The sequence below is a fragment of the Sprattus sprattus genome (genome assembly GCF_963457725.1).
Source record: "Sprattus sprattus genome assembly, chromosome: 1".
In the NCBI taxonomy this organism is placed as follows: Eukaryota; Metazoa; Chordata; class Actinopteri; order Clupeiformes; family Clupeidae; genus Sprattus; species Sprattus sprattus.
Window position 1 is genome coordinate 32,351,291 of NC_137920.1, and position 15,645 is coordinate 32,366,935.

Below are 15,645 nucleotides of genomic sequence, written 5' to 3' on the forward strand. Positions count from 1 at the left end.
CTCATTTGAGTCTTTAATGCGCGACCTTTTTAGGCCTTGAAATTTAAAAGTAGGCTAAATTATACATTTAAGTACATTTACAGTACATGGAAATGAATTGATAGTATTTATATTATTATTATTATATTTATGACATTGTTGGTGTGTGATTGTATTTAATGGTATGATTAAATTTGTGCTTAATTATATGTATTGTTATTTATTATATTAAAGTCAATTTTCCACTTGGAGCAGGTTTCACTCTTAATTATTTCAACTCTGAGGGTGCTGGCCCAAATGTTCAATTCAATGTTTCGCAAGGTACGGCCTCCTTCTTGAAATATTTATTATATTATAAATACTATGTTATATTACATTACATTATATTATATTATATCATATTTATTGTGACATTGCAAAGACAAAATGTTATCAAACGGTTAAATTATTGATAAATTATATTTATATTATATTCACATTACTAAATTATATTGCGCATGTAATAGAATTTGCAACAACAAGTATTAGTGGTTGAAAATTGTATTTAATGAATATATTGTCTCCCATGACCTCCTTTTGCTACTACAAGTTTTCATCCTCCTGACGGGGACAACCGCATGGATGTTCATCACAGATGTCATTAGGGCCCATGCACATGTTGTGTAGCATGCATGCAGACATAATAATCTTGACAATTAAGTCCAGTCTGGAATTCTGGAGGTCGCGAAGCCGCCTCCACTTGCATTTCAGTCTCCCAAATGCCTGCTCCACCACCACACGGCCTCTGCTAATTCGTGTGTTCTTCTGCTGATCTTGCACAGACAGGGCTCCATTATCCCTCTTCGGGGTTAGAATGAAAGGGTATGCTTGGCCAATGTAAGCAGTGTCCCCCAATAATTTAAACTCCCCCATACTCTCAGGCCAATTTTCAAAAAAGGTTGACTTTCGCAACACTCTGGCATCATGCACCTTGCCAGGTGCACCCACAAAAAAAATCAATGAATCTGCCACTCTCGTCCACGATCCCTTGCAGGACTACTGAATAGTAGTTCTTCCTATTGAGATAGTCCCCCCCTCTCACGTACGGCCGTTGAATTTTAATGTGGCAACCATCTATGGCCCCTATGATGGATGGTATGGCACACTTGTTCGTAAATGCCACTGACGATGCTGCCTTCATGCAGGCATTGGGCCAGGTGAGAAAATTGGGCACCATCTTTACAAGCGCTGACAGAACCTCCACAACACACCTGTGTGCTGAGGATTGGGATATATTAAACTTGTCTCCTATCTCCCGGAAACTATTCTGGTTGCCCAGGTACCACAGGAAAAGGGCCACCTTCTGTTTCAGAGGGATGACAGGAGGGCATCTGGTCTCTTGGTTGAGGCCAATCTGTTGTAGATTATGGACCAAATATTCAAACTGGGAATGTGTGACTCGCAGATGCCTGTAAAAGGTCAACTCATCCATCTCAAATAGAATGCCCCACTCAATCCCGGTCTTTAATATCTGGGTGGGTACCCGTCTTGTCAGCACAGCGATTCTGAAAAGTAAAGGATAAGGGATTTTAAAAATGTATATTAATTAGGTAAGACAATAAAATACCAGATTTACAAACTACACTTGGTAATTGAAATAAACAATGCAACAGGCTTTTAATCCTCTGCTGGTAATGATGTGGTTATGCTTTCGTGTGTCAAGAGGGTGCAACAGCCCACTGAATGGCAATTTGTCTGAATATACTTTATACATTTCTATCAGCTTGAAAAACACGATGTAGAGTAGAGTAGCTGGTAGTTTCTGGCTCATGTTCATCTTGTGCTACAGCCACTGCAGGATTTGTTGCTGAGCTGGTTTAGCTCAATGTATCTAAAATACTATAGTATAAGGGATAACTATAAGGGATAATCAACAGATAAGTAAGACGTTTTCACGCAAAACCCCTTTCTCTTATTTCACATTTGTCATAAGGGGGCGTGTTTGTACGGACATATGAGTGGTTGCTATCGATAAATTATGCGTCCGTAACCAAGATACGTAACCAAGGGGCGGTGATATATGTATTTACCTCATCCGTCGTTTGGCCTCTTCCATCTCGCAGGTGTACGACACTACGAAAAACTGAACAAGGTCTAAATATCTTTTAAAAGTCAGAGCCAGGGCCATTTTTTTATGATCGACGTCCATTTTGTTTACAAACCTCCCACTTCAACGGTTTGGAACGCCTTGAAGTGGGCACTGGGATAATGAGGTTGGATAAGTGCGATCTCCTACTAGTTTGGATTGGGACTGGAATGCACCATATAGAACATTCAGTCCTGTCTGTGCTGGGCAGAAAATCCATCAACATCTCAGAACCTGACTTTAGAATTCTAAGGTGGGCTCCTTTATGACATCACTTAAGGACACTATGAGACTCGTGATGTCATAGATAGAACTGAGTGATGGAATCAAGGAATCTGCAGTAACCTCACAAGATTGATCAGTCTAATTGAAAGCACCAGAGAGAGCACTTGTGTAGAAATGAAGCTTTGTGGCCTTTTGAGCTGTTGCTTGTCGGCCCCAGAGGAGGATAGCGATGATGGCGCAGCAAGATCTGAGACTGCACTGGATGGCAAAAGAAACAGGAAGAGGAATGAGAGGGTCAACCCTAGCAAGAAGAAGCAGAGGAAGAATGCTAGAAAGCTAAAGAAAGAGATGGCTGACAGCAGACGGCAGGAAGAAGCCGAGAGTGGTCAGCAGAAGATAGTTGAGACTACCTTGGATGAGGAAGTGGTCATCATGGACCAGCAGGAGAAGGTGGACCATCTGGATGAGGAGACCAGAGAGGGACCAGAGGATGAGTGTGCAGGAGTGAGTGGGACGCAGGAGTCTGAGAGAAGCAACACTGTAACACTTCCAGTGGGAAGTATACAGAAAATACGCCAAGTCTTTACCCACAGAGGGATACGTGAGTATTTTAAACACATCTACATTTTAATAGTAATTGTTTTGAGTTTATACAAACCAGGCCATAACTAATATTCCTTTTTTTCATCCCATCAGTGAGACAGACTGAGGAACTCCTGCAGAGCACACTGATCTTCTTCTTTTTGAAAAGATGGAAATGGGGTATGTTCAAAACTGAATGAAGTCTCATAGTGTCAAAAGACTTTAAGCATAAAAAAGGTCCTGTGGAAAATATTAGTATCTAAACAGCAATCTATTATTGTAAATGAACTTCAAAAGGTAGCCTATGTCTGACTTCCCTTTTGTCTTTTTCTTTATATCTGAAGAGAAAAACATTGCCCATCTTGTAAAGACTGAGCTGAAAAGAATGGAAAAGCCCAAAAAGAAGGCCATCACTGAGGCTAAGACAGAAGAGACAACAAAAGGAGAGGACACACAGACTGGAGAAAAAAAAGAGGTCTACACAGCCCTGATGAAAGATATGATGGTAACTGACGCACTGAATGTGACCCTCACCAAGGAGAGAGAGAAGTTGGAGGAAGACATCCAGGAAAAAGGCATGGTTGAGAGTGAGGTGAAGGGACAGGAGGGTGTTCAGGAGACAGAGGTGATGGAGAATCTCAAAGAAGAGGCAGGAGAGGAGCTGAAGGCCCAGGAGGAGAAAGATCACGGAGAGGATAAGGAGAGGGTGGCTACTGTGACTGAGAAGGGAGAGCATGGCACTGACAAAGTGGTGATGATGGATGATGTACCCACTGCGCAGCTGACGTCATGTAAGTCGATGTCATAAGCAATTCTTCTTCATCTGAATCGTAATGCCTGAACTGTTTTCATTATCTACACATAGTGTGTTTAACAATATCATAACATCTTCAATAACAGGCAAGAAAGATGACTCCCTTGGCATGGCCATGCTGACAGAGCTTCGCAAAGAGAAATATGGTAAGTTGCTACACCAGAGAGAGTAGAAACAACTGCAAACCAAAGTAAAAAATTATAAACTGTGATGAGAGACCTCCAGTAAAACTATTACTTGAGTAACTTGCTGATTTGATTGCTATGTATTTTCTGTTTTCCAAAGAGCATAAAACTTCTCATCTCAGCTTGGTAAATGAATATGAGAGACAGAAGACCACCAAGGATCACAGGGTGATGTCCATGTCTGGACACAGACAGAGGGGGGCCAGAGGAGACTCTCACTGGGACAGAGAACTCAGACACCAGAGCCAGGGACCTGGCCAAATTGGACACACCTCTGTGACAAACGAGAGAGCAGAAGTGAGACGAGAGCTGGGTAGGGATGAGAACTCTCGGAAGAATCCCAGAAATGGAAGGAGGCAGGCAGCACAGAGGCCGGAGGGCAGAGGGGAGCGGAGACAGGAGGGAGGCAGCCACCACAGAACCAGACAAAATGGTCGACCGAGCCGGTCAGAGACTTGGAGCCATCAGCAGGCTGAGAGGGAGAGCGGGAGTGCATCTCAGCAGCATGGCCGTGGAGACCGACAGACCCGCGGGGCTCAACAGGCCGATGGAGGCCATCAGCGACCCCAGCAGAGAGGAGGCAGGGGAGCGCAGAGTGGTCCGCACTACCAAAGAACAAGAGACTACGCCACCAATCAGGCGGGAGCAACAGCAGCAGGAGCATCAGCGACTGGAGAGAGCGAGGTGGAGGAGAGGCGACGGGTATCTGGCCCAGGGAGACGCAGGGAGGGATCCAGGCTCCTCTTTACTGCCCTGAATGCAGCAGCGGAAGCTGCACTGAGCTGCCGTGACGACAGCAACAAAGGAAGCAGGAGGATCCTCCGCCAATGAGAGGGGAGCTGTGCCAATGTGCTTCCTAGCAACTGATTATCTCCAATATGGCCACCAATCATAAATATTATCATTCACAATCATATAATCAATCAATAAACATATCAAAATACATTTGTGATTTGTAAATTTCATATGTTGTCACATGCATTTAAATCAATATTTGTATACAAAAGCCTGGTATTTATAGAGGTACAGTATATATAAAAAACTTGAAGCGGTTCGTATAATGTTCTATAAAATGCACAGGCATCTATAAATTTCTCTTTAAGGAAGCAATAATGGCGCTCAGAAGAGAAGAGCTATGAGTTCCTACACTTTCTCAGTTTAAACAACAAGTATATTAAAAAATATATAATTGATCTGATCAAGAAGCGTGCCTTCAATGCTATACTACAGGTTTACTCTTTTTTCAGATATGTATTAATCGAAGAGAGCTGATTAGTTTCAGTGTGGATACTGTAATGACTAGCTGGAATAAAGAAATACCAGCTCACCGCTTCCTCTTGATGAACAAAATGAGTTTTGAAATCATCAAATGACCAGCCATGCAGTGATGTGTAATGATGCAATAAGTATGTAACGTGTTGGGTGGAGTTCCGTGTGGTGTGACTGATGAGGGCGGTGCTCGTACCTAGGTCTAGTCCCACGGTGCTGCTCTGGAGGGCGGGTAGCTGCTGCGTGGGATGCTGTTTCTGGAGTAGGGCAGCTGGAGCGTCATGTCCACTGAGGAGGGTTTCTGCCGCACCAGTGCGTTGGTGGGGTACAGGAACTGAGCGTAGGACACAGACTGCACACACAGAGAGAGAGAGAGACAGCGGTCATTCACGTGACAATGATGGTGGAGCATCACACCACAAATGCTATTCTCTGGTTTTAAATGCAATGATGTGATTGTTGACTGTGGTGGGAGTTTGTAGAACAATGCTCAAACTATTAACGCGTGATTGTCAGTATTTACTTAAAGAGGAGGACAAGTGCATGACTGTGAGGACGGGAGGATCTTACTTGCAGTTGTGGTATATATGGTTATGGTATATACAGTATATTTATGGTTCTGCTATATTTTATGCTCTGTTTTCTTTTATATAAACACACACACACACCTCAGTTCTTTGTATAATCAGAAATGCAATGCAAATTGATCATGCCATTGTATCATATTTGGAAATTGAGATAGAGAGAGCAAGAAGTGAGAGGGAGATATGTGCAAGAACATGTCAATCAGTGAGAAGCAGACAGGCAAGAAGAGAGGAGAAACATAAAGTCAGAGAAATCTTAAAAGGTACACGCCTCACTCCCAGAGAGTCAGCAATTATATAAAGCTATGCAGTGACAGAGAGAGATAAAGAGAAAGAAAGGGAGAGAGAGAGGGAGGGAGTGTGGATTACAGTAAATTACGACTGCCTGCCACATGCCTGCAGACGCAAGAGCACAGCTCTCTTTTTAGCCCACATCATCATGAATTCTTCATGATAACAGCGTGAGAGTGGGAAAAATGGCTTATTGTGCAACTACTGTCTCACAGCAGAGGGTGGAGAGGATGAGGACCACATGCCACTCACAGGAGGAGCACACTTCCACATAGGAGATAGAGCGGCAGACAGGCTGACACACGCAAACACACACACACACACGCACGCACGCACCTTGGCAAGTGTCTAGTGCAGTGCCCGTAGGAATTATGCATTCTGTAGTGTTAGCAGACGTAGACCTACCCCGCCTGTGTAGGCTAGCTGTTGTTCAGTGCAGAACTGGGAGGATAACATGAGGACGTGGCCCGGCATAATTTACAGCGAGAATTGCGCGTATTTCGTGGACTCCATGGCAACAGATGGGAAAGCAATGTACAATCTGAAAGCCTCCGAGGCTTATCAATATAAACTACCATTTGTAGCGGCCACTCTTGCGTTGTGATTTTGATTGGCACCCAGCCGTTTATTCATACACTCTGACAGGTTTAATGAACACAGAGCAAAGGCGATCACACACAGTAGCCTATCTTCCGAATGACAGCCTCTCCCAGCCAGGGTAAATGCAGACTGAGGTTTATAATATTGCAATAATGAGAAAACAAAGTCTACACACGAATTACAACAGATACATCGGGACACATCTGAAAACCTCTCATTGCGTCAGTAGATGCATGAACGCATGGTCACTGGTCAGGCTTACCATCAACATTGAATAGAAAGCTAACTCTTATACAAATACATCAAACTACAATATACTACTTAACATGGTAATGAGAGTTGGTTACATGCGAGGCCCATACGCATCAACTTTGAAACTTAATATAAAGAAGCTTAAAAATAAACGAAACGAAATCAATCACTGTCTTTAGATTATAAAGAAGCTTAAAAATAAACGAATAGATAAAATCAATCACTGTTTTAAGATTACCTGAGCAAAAGTCTGTATCTGTTCACCAAGAAGAATTTGAATGCGGACCTCACCTCCTCTATCCAACGGTATTCTGAACTTTGAGTGAAGGCAGGATAGTTTAATAACACTTTGATTGTGACGTCACTACCCATAGTGCCGACGGGACGGGAGACGATAACCCATTGTTTCCTACGGGAAACGGTAAAATACAAATATCTCGAAAACTATAATTTCAAAAATCTTCAAAATAAAGGATGCACGGGTTCATGACATGCGTCAGCTACATGCGAAATCTCATAACTAACGTAACTACCGTCAGTGAGATACGCCCTAGACTGACAGACACACAGAGATTCCTGGATTTAAAGATAGATTACTAGTGTTGTGTGGCGGTAACGTTTAATCTCTCCGATAGGAATTGGCCTGGGTGGTTTGACGCCGCTGCTCTGTTTAGCTAGTTTTGCTTATTGTCACTGTCTGCTGTTCGCAATCTCTGCTGCGCGTGTGCATGTCTGCTTTTGATTTGGTTCTGTTTGTTTTGTGTTCAACGTTCTGTTGGCTGTGCTAGGTGCCCAAGGCTGGTAGTCCATCCTAACCTCCCCTAGTAGTGTTAATATCTCTTTGGTGTGTGTGTGTGTGTGTGTGTGTGCTTTGAGCCCATTTTGATGTGTGTATTTACCTTTCACTAGGTTTGTGTGTGTGTGCATATGGTGTGAGCAGTGCACGTTTGCTGTGACATCCTGGAGGTAATACCCTGCTATCCCTGCCCGACTGGTAAGCATCAGTCCAGTGTCTGTTTTGTGTTGTGTGCATTTATCTGTTGTGTTTGTTGTTCCTTGTCTTTGTGTGTTTTGCGTACTTATTATTTGTGTATTAATAAAACATATTTTATGCTGATATTCAAAATAAAAAGACTCTCTGCATCTTAATAAAATAAGGATGTTGTGTGCATGATGTTGTAAATGTCCTTTGTTGAGGGCGAGTGGTCCTTATATTTATGGGGCGTTTAAAGGGGGCGAAATACTCAACACAACAAAGCTCTCAGTTCAAAATAACAATACTAGATTCTTCCCTATTACTACAGCAAATTAACCTTGTGAACAGATCAAATAACATACATGTATTCAACATTCATTAGTGCTGTAGCATGAAGACAGCATAGATCCTAACAGTGGCAGTTAGTTGGGGTTCCAGGTCTTCTTTTGGACATGTATTTTCCAATGACAGGGGTCCAAAAATGTTTTTGTGTACATACAGACATGGACAAAATGGTTGGTAACCTTCAGTGAAAGAAAGAAAAACCAAACATGTCCCTATGGTCAAATAATTTTCAATCTTTTCTAGGGGTACCATCATTTTTGTCCAGGCCAATTTAATTCGTCTTTTTATTATTCAGTTGAGGAACAATTTAAAAGCAATGTCTGATTTTCATTAGTTCATTTTCAGTACATTTTTATTTATAATTACTTTTGTCAGTTTCAAGTTATTCAGTAACCATTGTGGCTTTTTCTTCCTTTAACGGAAGGGTACCAACAATTTTGTCCACGTCTGTATCAGAAAAAAATACAGTGCAGTAATTTATCAATAGCATGATAAAACATGACAGACGTAACGTATCAGAAATATAACTCTCCACTCGCCACTGACACTCAATTCACTTCTACAATGCCGACATCATCGGGATGATACTGTAGCGCCCCCTAGGGTACAGTGACTACGCCACCCCTTGAGTTATTGAGCAAGGGGAACTCGGTATCAATAAGCTGTACAGACACAGGTTCTTTCAAAGTATAAAAATACAGTTTTTTATTAATACAAAGTGGGTTGGTTGGTCAACAGAATCAAATACATAAACAAAGAAAAAAAAGGGGAAAGGAGTCGCCAAGCCTGCAGCAATGGAGCCAGAGGAGCAAACAAAAGACTCATGGACGGGTAAGAGTCCCAATACAACACGTGTTCACTGTCAGAAGACACACTGCAAATATATATCACTCTGATAAACTTGATATGAGGATTAAAGAATTCACTTCACCGCAACTTCACATGTCTATTCTACTCCTTGAGTGCAAAAGGGTAACTAGGGAGATGCCTACTCAATAGGGCCCTATAAGTTCCCCTGGCTCCACCACCACTGAGGCTGGCTATCCGAGAGGGAGGGGGGTGGACAAAACAAAAGAATAAATAAAATAAAGAAACCACTCTAGCCTGTGATGTGCAATTGATGCACTCTCACTACACTACAAACTACAATCAACAGGCTAGAGGAAAACTATAACAAAGGACATAAACCACACAACAATCACACACATGTAGAGAACAACAACCCTAGCAACGCTGGTTGATCACTGTCTGAAAACATAAACAGACAATTAACACAGGTAGTCACATTCCCTTGTCCATGATTGCCTCACCACACATTACAGGGTAAATACACAATATAACAATAACAGACAATTAAAACAGGTAGTCACGCTCCATTGTCCATATGATTCACTCACACAACACATTACAGAGTAAATACACATTACGTCAATAAACCGCCATCAGGCTAACGGGGAAATAGCACCAATGCGTTCGTATCCATTGCACGTTCGTCAAGCCGACAAAAGGTGCGTTTCCATCCCATGTCTTAATGCGCATTATCTCAATGCGAATATTTAATCCTGGTTGGAAACGCGTGCGTATCGCATTAACTTCCCCAATGCGCATAGAAATTCGATTCGCCAGAGGAAGGTGGATTTACTAGTTATTCGAATTTAGTTAATGCCCTTAACGTAGATGGAAACAGTTTATTCGAGCGATTCGCGTATTTTGTGAATTTGTTTATGTTCGGAGTTGGACTGTAGACTACGTCCTGTTGCAGTGACAGACAACCGTGCTGCTGTCTGCCACGAATGTGATGTTCCTCTACTGCTTCTCAAACTGCCAGCTAATACACCACACCTCATGCAGCATATGCACTTGCTGTTATATATACTATAATATATCTATGGTTGCTGTTTGTTGTTTCCCTTGAACATCATCATCATTACCTAGTTTATTGTAGTCTAACTGATTAAGTTGATTTACGTGCAAACTACGTGGACATGTTATCTCCCCACACGTACTTTTTTTGTTGTTGTTGTTAATTATAGTTTTTTTGTTTTGTGATCATTAGGGATGGGAACCGAAACCCGGTTCTTGTTTAGAACCGGTTCCTAATGAGCCGAATCTTTGGAATCGTTAGCCAAATTCATAACCGGGTCTGTTAACGGACCTCTGTGCCATTTGCGCATGCGCGAACTCTCCCTTTAAAAAATCAGACCGCAGCAGAAATGGCAACTAGACAGAAGCGATCTAAAGTGTGGCTTTATTTCACTCGAACAAATGCAAACATGGTCACTTGTAACGTCTGTACAACATGTATTTCGTCAAAAGGAGGAGGTACATCTACTATGAATAAGCACTTGAGCACACAACATGGTATTAAATTACAAGATTGTCATGTTTTTGATGCCTCAGCAGCTCAACTAACGACGGCGCTTCATCCCTAACTTACCAAGGTAAACTCCTCAAAATGTTTTATCATAACGGTGTTACTCGTGTGTTATCAGCAAACGTTTGCGTTGTCGTGTTAACCATAACTAAACTTAGCATTTAATTGCTTAACAGAATGGGCGATGTTGGACATTGTCATATAACTTAGGCTAGCTTAGCTGTAGAATCTTCTATTTTCAGCTGTTGGCTTGAGGCAGAGGCAGTGCTTGCCTCCCCTCTGTTGGTTCTAGAAAGTTTGCTGATAACACACGAGTAACACCGTTATGATAAAACATTTTGAGGAGTTTACCTTAAGTCAGGGATGAAGCGCAAAAGACTCCGTTAATAATGACGTTGTCTAGCAACGCGTGCAGCTCCCTAGATATGGATACGTTTCTCTTTCAATTCAGTGGCAGCAATAGTTACGTTTTAAATATACTGAATGCCTAGTTTGCGAATCATCTTTGTTCAAATACGTATGTGAGGCATTGTGTGCATGATACAAGTAAGTATGTTTCAGTACGTTATTGTGTTTGTAGTGGGTTCTACATTGCTATTAGAAGCGTTAAGCATAATAGTTCGCGATTAGCCAAACAACCAAGCAACCTACAAAAAAATATACAGTCCTTTACTCAATAACAAGGGCTTCATGTCAGATCAGAAAATTCAACGATTTTGTTAGTGCCATTTTATTGCCAGATTTAGTTTATCTCAAGAGTGCAATGAGGGAGGGGTTTAGATTGGACTAACTTAAACTAAACCTGGATGTATTGTAATATTCCAACAATTATGAGACATTTCCTGAGGTATATCTGCTCTGGAAAAGAAAGATCAGTAGGTAGCAGAGGAAGGGTTGTATAGGGGTTGTTTGCTATTTCACTCATACACTCATCTGATACAGTATAGATGAGTGTATGAGTGAATGAGTGAAATAGCAATCAACAGTGCTCTGCAATGTCAATGTATAGCTTTAGTGTGCTGTTCTGTTGTCATTTGTGTAGGGAAATAGCACCCTCTAGTGGCGTAGAGTTCCAACCGAACAGTTGTATTAATCTGACAGTGTTTCCGTGGTAACAACACGATACAAGTTTAAGTTGAGCAGTACGATTTTTCCTGCCAATCTAAATGGTCAAAAAGCGTTTGTCTGTAAGTGATTTCCTGATAACAGTTGTTGAAATATTACTTGTATACTTTTGTAGTGACATGAAGTTTGTTTAAATGGTTTGAATATTAATATTAATATGAATATGCTAAATCGCTAACGTCTGTTTCCCATGTAAATTAGCATTAAGCTACATGTTGTAGATTCTTTTGGTTTGAAGACAACGTTGCGTATTATTATTACTAAAATACATTCTGTATGTCTGTTTTAGTTTTACAGTAGTTTCTTCAGTAAAGAGTTGAAAAGAAATTGAAGCTTCAGCGTTTCACTTGGGGAAAGACTGTTAACTATCTGCCGAGCTGATGTAGCAAGCTAGACGGACCTAGCCATACACACAGAAGCGGGGGCAGAACAGTAAAAAGACAACCCTTTCTACGGCCAGCGATCATCTTTTCTGTGAGTAGAAAACCAACACAAACCGTCACCATGACACATAGAGGAGAAGAAGAGGATTTTGAGGATCTAGAAACAAGGTCACAAATATCTAACTGCTCAAGGACCAGTAGACATTCAATAGCAAATGCTCTAGCCTTGCAAGCGCGAGCCAAAGCTGAGACTGTACGGACAGAACTAGAGTTCGCCAAACGAGAGGCGGAGCTATTGAAACAACAAGCCATTCTAAATGCCAGTTTACACGAACTGAAATTACAAAAGGCAATGGCAGCTGCAAATGCAGAAGCCGAAATGTTAGAAGCAGCTGCTAAAGAGGAATGTCAGTTATTAACTCCACTTCAACCCATCAGAAACATCAAGCTGTCTCAGACCTCAAATTCAGCTGAAATGTATGGTGTAACTGCTGTAACACAGAGACCTTATATACATCCAGGCCACCTGTCCTATCAGAGGGAAACAACAGCCAATTTAGTCACAAGCTCACAACCAAATGTCACACCACTCATGACTCCACACTCACCAGCGCGCCAGCCCACTATGGACAACGGTGAAGCGTGGACACGTGACAATCAGGGTGAAAGGCCACCAAGTGTGATCTGTGACCATGAATTGAATTGGGCTCAACATCGCTCGCTCAGAGGACAAGCTACCTGGATACCACATCAGGCAACCAGCACTGTGGAGGCACCAAGAAAAGCATGCGGTTTCGGAGACTTCCCCCACGACTCAAAACACTGCAGCGATGACTTCAAGCCTATCCAGCCCCACTATGCACATTCACTCCCTGTGTACAACACAAGCCTATCAAATACTACGGCTGCAACTGACCTGGGGAAATATCTGATGCGGCGTGAGCTGGTGAGTTCAGGTCTTTTGCAGTTTGATGACAAACCAGAGGATTACTGGGCCTGGAAGGCATCTTTTCTTAGCTCTACAGATGACTTAAAGCTTTCTGCCAGAGAGGAACTTGACCTGCTCTGCAAATGGCTTGGGCCTTCATCGTCTGTGCAAGCAAAACGAATCAGAGCAGTTAACATCCACAACCCACCTGCAGGCCTCAAGATGTTGTGGCAAAGACTGGAGGGCGTTTATGGGTCACCTGAGGTAATCGAAGACGCGCTTCTCAAGAAAGTTGAGGATTTTCCCAAAATCTCAGCCAAAGAAAATCAAAAGTTAAGAGAACTGGGAGACATTCTAATGGAACTTGAAGTAGCGAGGGCGGATGGATACTTACCTGGTCTCTCGTACCTCAACACCTCCCGCGGCGTCAGCCCTATAATCCAGAAACTTCCGACCAGCCTACAGGAAAGGTGGATTACTGTTGGATCACGCTACAAGCAACAACACGGGGTGCCATACCCTCCATTTGCAGTCTTTGTGGACTTTGTCACTGATCAAGCTCAAACACGCAATGATCCTAGCTTTGCCAGCATAACAGGAGCATGGTGTCCCTCCAAAATTGAGAAGAGTGTTCTCCAGTCTGGCAGTCAATATGCACGAACATCAGTTGCTGTCAGAAAGACCGAAGTCTCAACTAATGGCGGCGACGGTGACAGCACCGCAGCAGCCAGGAGAAATGATGACCCTGACAAACAGTGCCCACTGCATAACAAGCCTCATCCACTGAGGAAGTGCCGCAGCTTCAGAAACAAAACACTGGATGAACGAAAAGCTTACTTGATGGAAAAACACATCTGTTTCAAATGCTGTGCCTCGTCCACCCACGTTGCTAGAGACTGTGACAAGCCTGTGCTGTGCAAAGAGTGCAACAGCGACAGACACCCATCAGTCCTGCATCCAGGACCTGCCCCATGGAAAGTTGCTGCCCATGTGAGCGGTATAGAGCATGGCGGGGAGCAACAGCGGAGGGAGACCATCCCGTTTGTGACCTCCAAATGCACGGAAATCTGTGGAAGTGTGAACACATCAAAATCATGCTCCAAGATTTGTCTTGCTCTTGTGTATCCTGCTGGACAAAGACACAGAGCCATGAAGACCTATGTTGTGCTTGATGAGCAAAGCAACAAGTCACTGGGCAGAACAGAATTCTTTGATCACTTTGGAATCGATGGAGCGGGATCAAGGTACACTCTGAAGACATGCTCAGGAGTGATGGAGACTGCTGGACGCCGAGTCAGCAACTTCATTGTGGAATCCTTGGACGGCAACACACACATCCCCCTGCCTTCGCTGATCGAGTGTGACATGCTGCCAGACGACAGGTCCGAAATACCATCGCCGGAGGTAGCTAGACACCATCCTCATCTTGAGCACCTGGCAGACAAAGTCCCAGCCTTGGACCCAGATGCGTCCATCCTACTCCTCCTTGGACGAGACCTTATCCAGGTGCACAAGGTACGCGAGCAGTGTAATGGGCCTCACAACGCACCGTTTGCACAGCGACTCGACCTTGGATGGGTGATCATCGGAGATGTGTGTCTAGGAGGAGCACACAAACCTGCCATCGCCAGCATCTTCAGAACCAGTGTGCTGATGACCGGGCGCCACTCCATACTGCGTCCGTGCACCAGCCGCTTAGTGGTGAAAGAGAATATTGACAGCCCTGCTCCACTCCACGCCACTCCAAGTGCTTCTCACACAGCTAGCGGTGGCCAGAACGAAGACAGCCTGGGCAGAGATGTGTTCCAGAGGACACAGCACGACGACAAGCTTGGCATGTCCATTGAAGACGAACTGTTCCTCGATATCATGGACAAGGAAGTCTACATGGACGATGCAAACTGCTGGGTAGCACCACTGCCTTTCAGGCCAAACAGGCCTCGTCTACCCAACAACAGACAGCATGCTGCTAACCGTTTCACCTCCTTGTGCCGCATGCTGGAGAAAAAACAAGGCATGAAAGAACAATTCTTCAAATTCGTGCAAGGAATGCTTGACGCAGACCACGCAGAGCCTGCCCCAGCGCTGAAGCCCCAACAAGAATGCTGGTACTTGCCAATATTCGGTGTTTATCACCAACAGAAAAAGGACCAAATACGAGTAGTGTTCGATTCCAGTGCCAAGCATGAAGGCATCTCACTCAACGATGTGCTCCTCCGCGGCCCGGATATGAATAACACCCTCCTCGGGGTCCTCATGCGCTTTCGCAGAGAGCCTGTTGCAGTGACTGCGGATGTGCAGCAGATGTTCTATTGCTTCATCGTCCGGGAGGAACACCGCGACTTCCTCAGATTCTTGTGGTTTGAAGACAACAACCCAAGCAAACGGATCATCGAGTACCGCATGAAAGTGCATGTTTTTGGAAACTCTCCTTCCCCCGCAGTAGCCATCTATAGCCTGAGAAGAGCGGCCCTGCATGGAGAAGAGGAACATGGTGCTGAAGCTAAGCAGTACGTAATGAGAAATTTCTATGTGGATGATGGGCTCACTTCATTCTCCACCGAGGATCAAGCCATCTCTGTCCTGAAAAGCACAAAAGAAATGTTAG

At 43.5% G+C, this 15,645-nt stretch overlaps 1 pseudogene across 1 annotated transcript; it reads right to left on the reverse strand.

Moving 5' to 3' along the window:
• Nucleotides 1-561: 561 nt before the first annotated feature.
• On the reverse strand, nucleotides 562-1,450 carry LOC308369258 (annotated as a pseudogene). The gene has a single exon. The product of its transcript is annotated as an uncharacterized misc_RNA (transcript).
• Between the last annotated feature and the right edge of the window lie 14,195 nt (nucleotides 1,451-15,645).